The following is a 6,963-nucleotide window of genomic DNA, read 5'->3' as shown; positions in this document are numbered from 1 at the left end:
AAGTTATAAAAAGGAGTGTAAACAAGCCTCGCTTAAAAAGCGGCGCTACTACTACTACGACCTTGACACATCCGATATCCCGCCACCTTCCCCTCTTCCGTCAGATCGTAGTAGTAGTAGTGATGGTTTTTATCATGCATTGAATAAGGAAGGAAAAATAATTTTTGCTAGCCCCGGCATCTGCTATCGCTGCTGGAAGCACCTGAGCTGGGGCAGCGGAAATAAAGGATAGCAGGCAGCGTGTAGAAGTGAAAAGAAAGAGGTGAGGGGATAGTAGAAAGTACAGGGGGACCTATCGTAACGCGAGGGTGTCTTTTAGCGGCGCGAAACGTGCAAAAAAAAAATGCTCAGTTACATATTCGCATTTGTTCAGTTATAACGCAAGTGGTTCATTTCGTATTATCAGTGTAAAACCCCGTTTTGAATGCAATCAGTTTGATGTGGATGACGATGGTGATGATGGTGGCGGTGATCCCGTGTCCTAGCAGTTTTAAAGTGGTTGGTACTGCGAGTGTCCTCACGGGATATGCATCAGCAAAAGAAGTGGAGATTGTACTCTGGTCGGGCGGGGATGCCTTCCGATTTGGGCTGGTCCCCGAATGTAGATATGTGCCGCTAGGCGCCTGAAAAATAACAATGTATCGTACGACTGCAGCGCCAAAGAGCGGCAGAAAGCAGGCGTTTCACAACTAAATGAGGACCGGCTTGAGGAAGTTTTTTTTATTCCAAAGCTGTCGCTAAGTTTTGTTGTTTTTTTTCCTATAAAGATCACAATAGCGAAACCCTATTTCTCGTAGTCTTATGGTTATGCAGTGCTATTCAGGTAAAAATGCATTGATGTTTATGAGCTTACATTTTTTGTCAGCAAGCCATACATCCAGGTGGCTGCGCTGACCGCAGTTATTGGTCAATTCTCTTCCTAGATGTAAACTTCAAGATTTTTTTTTTTCATTAATGGAGATGAAGGAAAGGTTACTAATAAAATCCCCAGGCAGAAACGAGCATGTGACGGCCTACCGAGCTTCAATTACTTCTATCGAGAGAGATCTTTTTAGCGCAGTAAAATTTCATTACATGTATTTCGAAGTTCATTGCTCCTTGCTCAAGCCTCATTCAGGATTCTTTGTACCTATGTTCAAAATTTAAATTTGAACTCTTTTTCGAGATTCCTCTTTCCCACTTCCTAAGATGATTTTCACACATATCCGTTCATTAACGTTCTACATTCGTTCTTGCCTAGTTTTGTTTGTTTGTTCGTGACCTAGGGATATGACACATACTCTTAAGGGGGATTTTCCACTCAGGGAAGCATCAAATACACCTGATACTGCACATAATTTTTTCATCACCGTTGTTCCTTTTCCTTTCCCATCGTATCTCCTGCTTTTCCCGCTTTAGGTTATGCATAGGGGTCGGACTTTTCGGTTTTCACTTTTTGAAAAATCGGCGGCCTTTTCTCGGTTTTATTTCAGAACGATCATCATCATCAGCCTGACCACGCCCACTGCATGGCAAAGACCTCTCCCGTGTCTCTCAAATTAACTATGTCCTTTGCCAGGAGAGGTCACCGTGTCCCTGCAAACTTCTTAATCTCGTATGCCCACTTAACTTTCTACCGCCCCCTGCTATGCTTGCCTTCTCTTGGAATCCACTCCGTAACCCTTAAGGACCAGCGTGTATCTTGCCTACGCATTACATGCCCTGCCCAAGCCCATTTCTTCCTCTTGATTTCGACTAGGATGTCATTAACCCGCGTTTGTTCCCTCACCCACTCCGCCCGCTTCCGGTCTCTTAACGTTACACCTATCATTTTTCTTTCCATAGCTCGCTGCATTGTACTTAACTTAAGCTTAACCCTTTTCGTTAGCCTCCGCGTTTCTGCCCCGTAGGTGAGTACCGGTAAGATAAAGCAGTCAGAACGATAAGTTTGGTTTTTTTCGGCGAATGAAATGCTGACTTTTTGCGGTGACTTCGGTTAATTTATTACGGGGTGAGATCTTGTCAAGCTGTCCACAAGGCAGCTTTTTTCTCTCGCACCTCCATGTACTTCAGTGCATGAAATAAATTAAATGAAAATTTAAGGCAGCAATTATGTGTCGGCAGAATTCAACGTCTTCTACGGTGTTTTTGTCATCCTGAACCATTTATTTACCAGTAATTAACGTGCAAATGGAAGTACTTGCAGTTGTGCTTCTATAAAAATTGCTATCTTTATTAAAGGGCAAGTAAAGAGGTTCTAGAATTCGATGAGTTTAAAAGGGCCGAATGTGTCAAACATGCAGTTAATGCCTGCGAAATGGTTCTGCGCTAGCATTTGAAATGGCGGCGTAATCACCGAATAAAGGCTGGTTCACATGCAAGCGAATGAGCGATTGAGCGGCGCGTCGCAGCGAAAATTTCCAACTTGTTGGAACCTCGCCGCATTTTCGCTTGCATGTGAAACAAGCGGCGTCGGCGTTGAGGCTTCTCTGCAGTGCACAGTGACGATCAGAGGCCCCGATAATGACGTCACGTACGACGGCGCCACGTTTCCACCGAATAAACAGTTGTTTCATAGAAGAAAACCAACTCCATCGAAGGTGAAGCTCACGAAGCATTGTTTGGCGGCATCGAAAGACGTACGCCAGTATGCAGGCGAAGGCAGCGGACATCTGAAGTTTCGGCGAGGATGACGTCACTGTCCCAAGCCGTTGTAGGACCGTCCTTTTTCAATGCGTTTCCGATATTGGGCCGATTATTTGTGCTGCTTTGGACGAGTTTCTCCGCACTTCCCCAACGCAGTAAGGAGAAGCTTGAACATCGTCGCGGTTTTAACCGACGATTACGTCACCAATTTAGATGCTAGTGCAAAAATACTTTGCATGCTTTCTCTAGAGCCTCCGTAGATTCGAATTCTTAGATAATCTTGAATTCTCAGAAAACCATTTCAGCTTCCCTTTAAGGGAGTAATTAAAGCCGGTAGACAAATACTGAAGTGGGTTTATTTTTTTTTAAGGACTAGATTGGCACGTTATCTTTGAGTTGTCGCGCGGGGTGTCGAGGGCGGACCATCACGTGAACTGCATGTTGATGACAGCGATGGAGTTGCCAATTAATCATCACGGTAGCCGGAACATATTTTTTCCTGACGCCCACGCGCAGTTTCCTGTCAATGTTGTTACGTTGCAAGACACTGCTGGCGTGGGGGCCCGCGAAGTCCGGGAAACTGTTTGTGCCGTGAGCGTTCCGGCCTACCCTCGGCGCCGCAGGGTGCCGGCCTCGTCGTGGACGCGGGGCTCATGTTCAGCCGAAGACGCACTCCTCTCGAACTTGACATGTTTATGAGGGTCGCGAAGCGCGGCTGTCCCCTCTCCTCTCGCATCGGAACTCGGGGTGGTCTGGATTCGGCCCCCAAGGACGCTTCTTCCAAGAACCGCGGCTTGGTCACGTGACCACGGCGTTCGAAAACTCGACCGTTGGCGGACAAAGAGAATCTTCCTCTAGCAGCGGAAGAGAGCAGCTGCTCGGGGAGCCAGTCTGTATTTTCCCAGGGCCTGGTGCCCTCTTTTCTTTTGGGTCAAATTCTTTTAATAAAGACCCAATTCCTGGCCTTCACCGAGTCCACAGCCAGTACCTCGCAACAATGTCCTGCAGCTGATTAACCTACTTAACCAAGCGATTGTGTTAAGCAGGTGATGGTAACAAACAATGCTTAAATACAAGGCGGCGAGTAGGTGATGCTTCCCGCAGAAACGTAAGGTAGAGGAGGAATACCTCAGGCCACGGTCGCATCATGCCCCTGGCTTTCCTACTTGGTTAATTTTCAGGTTGACTGAATTTAACTCGCATTCAGCAACCATATAGCTATGCCTTGCATAAAACTTTTTTCGCTTGAAACCGAATTTCGAAAACTGAATTCGGCGTACTTTTATAGTTTTTTTTAGGTTCAAACCGAAACGTCCAACCCCTAGTTATACACCATCCGGCCAAATGTGGCGCTTTTGGTCCTCGCAACTTCTACATCGCTAAAGCCACGTCGCTGAAATTTAGTTCTAGTAAGATGCCTCACCCGTGAGGCTAGTGGAGCTCTCCGTTGTCGCGGTTACTGCTCTGCGCAAAACTCTTCTGGTGTTTCAGGTGGACGCACAACACAATGCGTTTCCTCTCAAATGTGGCCACTTCTAAGTTCATTAAAAGCTTCTGACGTGCTGTTTAGGGCGTCCAGAAGAATGTACAGATCCATGTCAACGAGGCACCACAGGGACGAGGACAGAGACGTAGAACAGGTGCTCACTATCAGCTGACAAAATTTTATTGGGACATGCAATATATAGAAAAGAGGAAACAGAACAGCTGAAAATCACATGACATGCGCAGTCTATTTCATGATTACAGCATTCAGCCAGAAAAAGAGCACGTGAAGCAACACCGCGATTCATACCGCATCACAAGGATAGTGCATTTTCAAGACACTCAAACTCTAAATCAAGTAACAGCAACGAAATGCGCTCACACATGTATCGGCTGACTTTCTTATTCTAAAAGCCTCCATAATCTCCTGGGCTGTCTTATGTCTATGTCTCCACAAAACGGCGTGTTTCTTCGAACAATGTAGTACTGTAATCGTGAATTGGACTGCGCATGTCATGTGCTTTTCTGCTCTTTCGTTTTGCTTTTTGCTTTACATATATTGCGTGTACCAATAAATTTTTGTCAGTTGACGCTGAGCACCTGTTCTGTCTTTCTATGTCTCCGCCCTTGTGGGGCCCCGATAATATGGATCCGTACCAACTCGCCCAATATTCCACCCTTTTGGAATGCACAGACTCAGCGGTAGTTGTATTGTTCTCATTCTTCGGCTGGCTGCCAAGTAACAGTACGTCTTAAAGACAGTGCTAAATATACCCCAGCATACGCGGAAAAAAGCAAGGGATCGGACATCACCCATTCTTAGTCATCAATCTGGTTACGCCTACTGAACGGAACATACAGAATCCTACTCCGGATCAGTGGGAGGTCGCGCTGTCCAGTGTAGACCTGAACGACCAAGTCTCACCAAGTTGATTCAAGTTTGACCAAGACGACCAAGTTGATCGACCGGGCATGCGCCGCAGCCATGGCCGCTGTAGCCCTGAACTAAGGGACCCGACATCGGAACACTCGAGAGCCAGTACACTCGAGAGCCAGTAAAGTTTTTTCATTCACTCAGTCACGTTCTTTGAAAGACAAATGTCGATCCCGATGATGTTCGATAAGTTTTGCACTGTTAATCCACCCGCGCAACTTTAAGAGCCCATTGGTTGCTAGTTTCGCCCAACACATGCCCCGCTCAAGTCCCTTTCCGCCTCTCAAGTTCAGCTATAGTATCATCTAGTCAATATCGTGGCCGATTTTTATCGCCACACTTATTCATGCGGCCTAGTCACATTTTCTCTCCGTTAGGACGCAGTGCTGGCACGACTTATCCACTTGCTGCATGTTAATCGCTTATTCATTTCTAGCGAATTATTGTGTGGAGGTGACGGTGCTGCTCCTCACATAAGCACCCGTTATTTTCTGCCCAGGCCAGGACCACCTACGAAAGTGATCAGCCTTCCGCTCCGAAGAGGGCATCGAGGCTGATGTACTGTGCAGTCGTCAAGGCATATGGCCTACTCTGCAGAGTTCCCCTGGTTCCATCGCATCGCATGCCGGACGCTCATTCGCACGTGTTTGTAGTATCATTGCTCGTTGAAGAATTCCAGGTGGTCGAAATGATCCGGAGCCGTCTGCTTCGGTGTCTCTCACAGCCTGACTCCCCTTGGACACGTAAGCCCCAAAAACATAGCTTTTATTTTATAGCTATATTTTCCTCATGTGAGAAAATTCACAAACTAAAGCGCGCTTGGTTTTCTTTTTGATCAGCTGACCGGAACATCTCGTAAATGAAATAGCCACAAAAGCTCGAGAGAGTTCGTAAATCTCATCTCATATCCACATCTATCCCTCCTCGCTTCTTCATTCTGGTTGACATAAGTGTTTTGCCCTGTAAGTTATCACGTGGTTTGCGCCTTATCTTCTGCTCCACCAGCAGGAGTAAAATTTAACCGGTCTTAATTGGCTATTGATTGTTCGTCATCCCAAAAAATACCTATACACTATTAGAAATGCATTCGGGAAGGACATATTAGTTTAGGACGCTTATAGTCTTCAAAACACACACCGTGAAATACTCAAGCCTTTTGGCTTTTCGTTTCTGCTGAAAGGCGACCAGTTCGGCTATGAGTTCAACCTACGTGAGATCGCGTTCAGTAAAAAAAATGTCATCCTACTGCTTGCTAGGCAGCTTTAATGTTTATACTTTGCAGGCGACCAAATATAACTGATTAAAATCATGGGGGAATGCAAAGTAGTCTATTAGGCGCGTATGCAGCCCTTTTTATTTGGCTCTAGGAACTTCCGAGTTTATCTTTGCGTACCTACACGAGATCACTGTTCAAAAGAGGGACCGTAGTAGAGGGCTCCGGATAATTTCGACCACCTGGTGTTCTTTAACGCGCACTAACATCGCTCAGTATACAATCCTGCTCACCAGGAGTGAACGTACCGAAGTCCGGGCTTCTCATCATGCTTCTTATATCTCTTTTCATTAGCTGAGCCATCCCAGCAAAAAAAAAAAAAATTATTTACCTTCCTCATGCAATAACTCTCCTTAACAGCCGTTCCAATGGCGTCGGCTCTGAGTGTGCCATTAAGTTTTTGTCTTCTTTTTGTTTGTTTTCGCAGGAGCGCACGTACACCCCTCGTCAAAAGTATACAGCCCAACAGGTTTGCTTGTGGGGCCTGCAGCATGCCTCGTTATGCATCCTCGGCGACCGTAATCCTTTGAAAGAGGAATGGCTTTGCGTACTCAATCTCCCAAAGTTTGGACTGCTTGATGTGCTAGGGAGCCACGCTAAAGGGCTTAGAGGCAAACCCCTTGGGCTGTATACTTTTGACGGGGGC

The sequence above is a fragment of the Amblyomma mixtum genome, chromosome 8 (assembly GCF_055824585.1).
Source record: "Amblyomma mixtum isolate Tamu chromosome 8, ASM5582458v1, whole genome shotgun sequence".
NCBI classification, from domain to species: Eukaryota; Metazoa; Arthropoda; class Arachnida; order Ixodida; family Ixodidae; genus Amblyomma; species Amblyomma mixtum.
Note: the sequence above shows the minus strand (reverse complement) of the source record.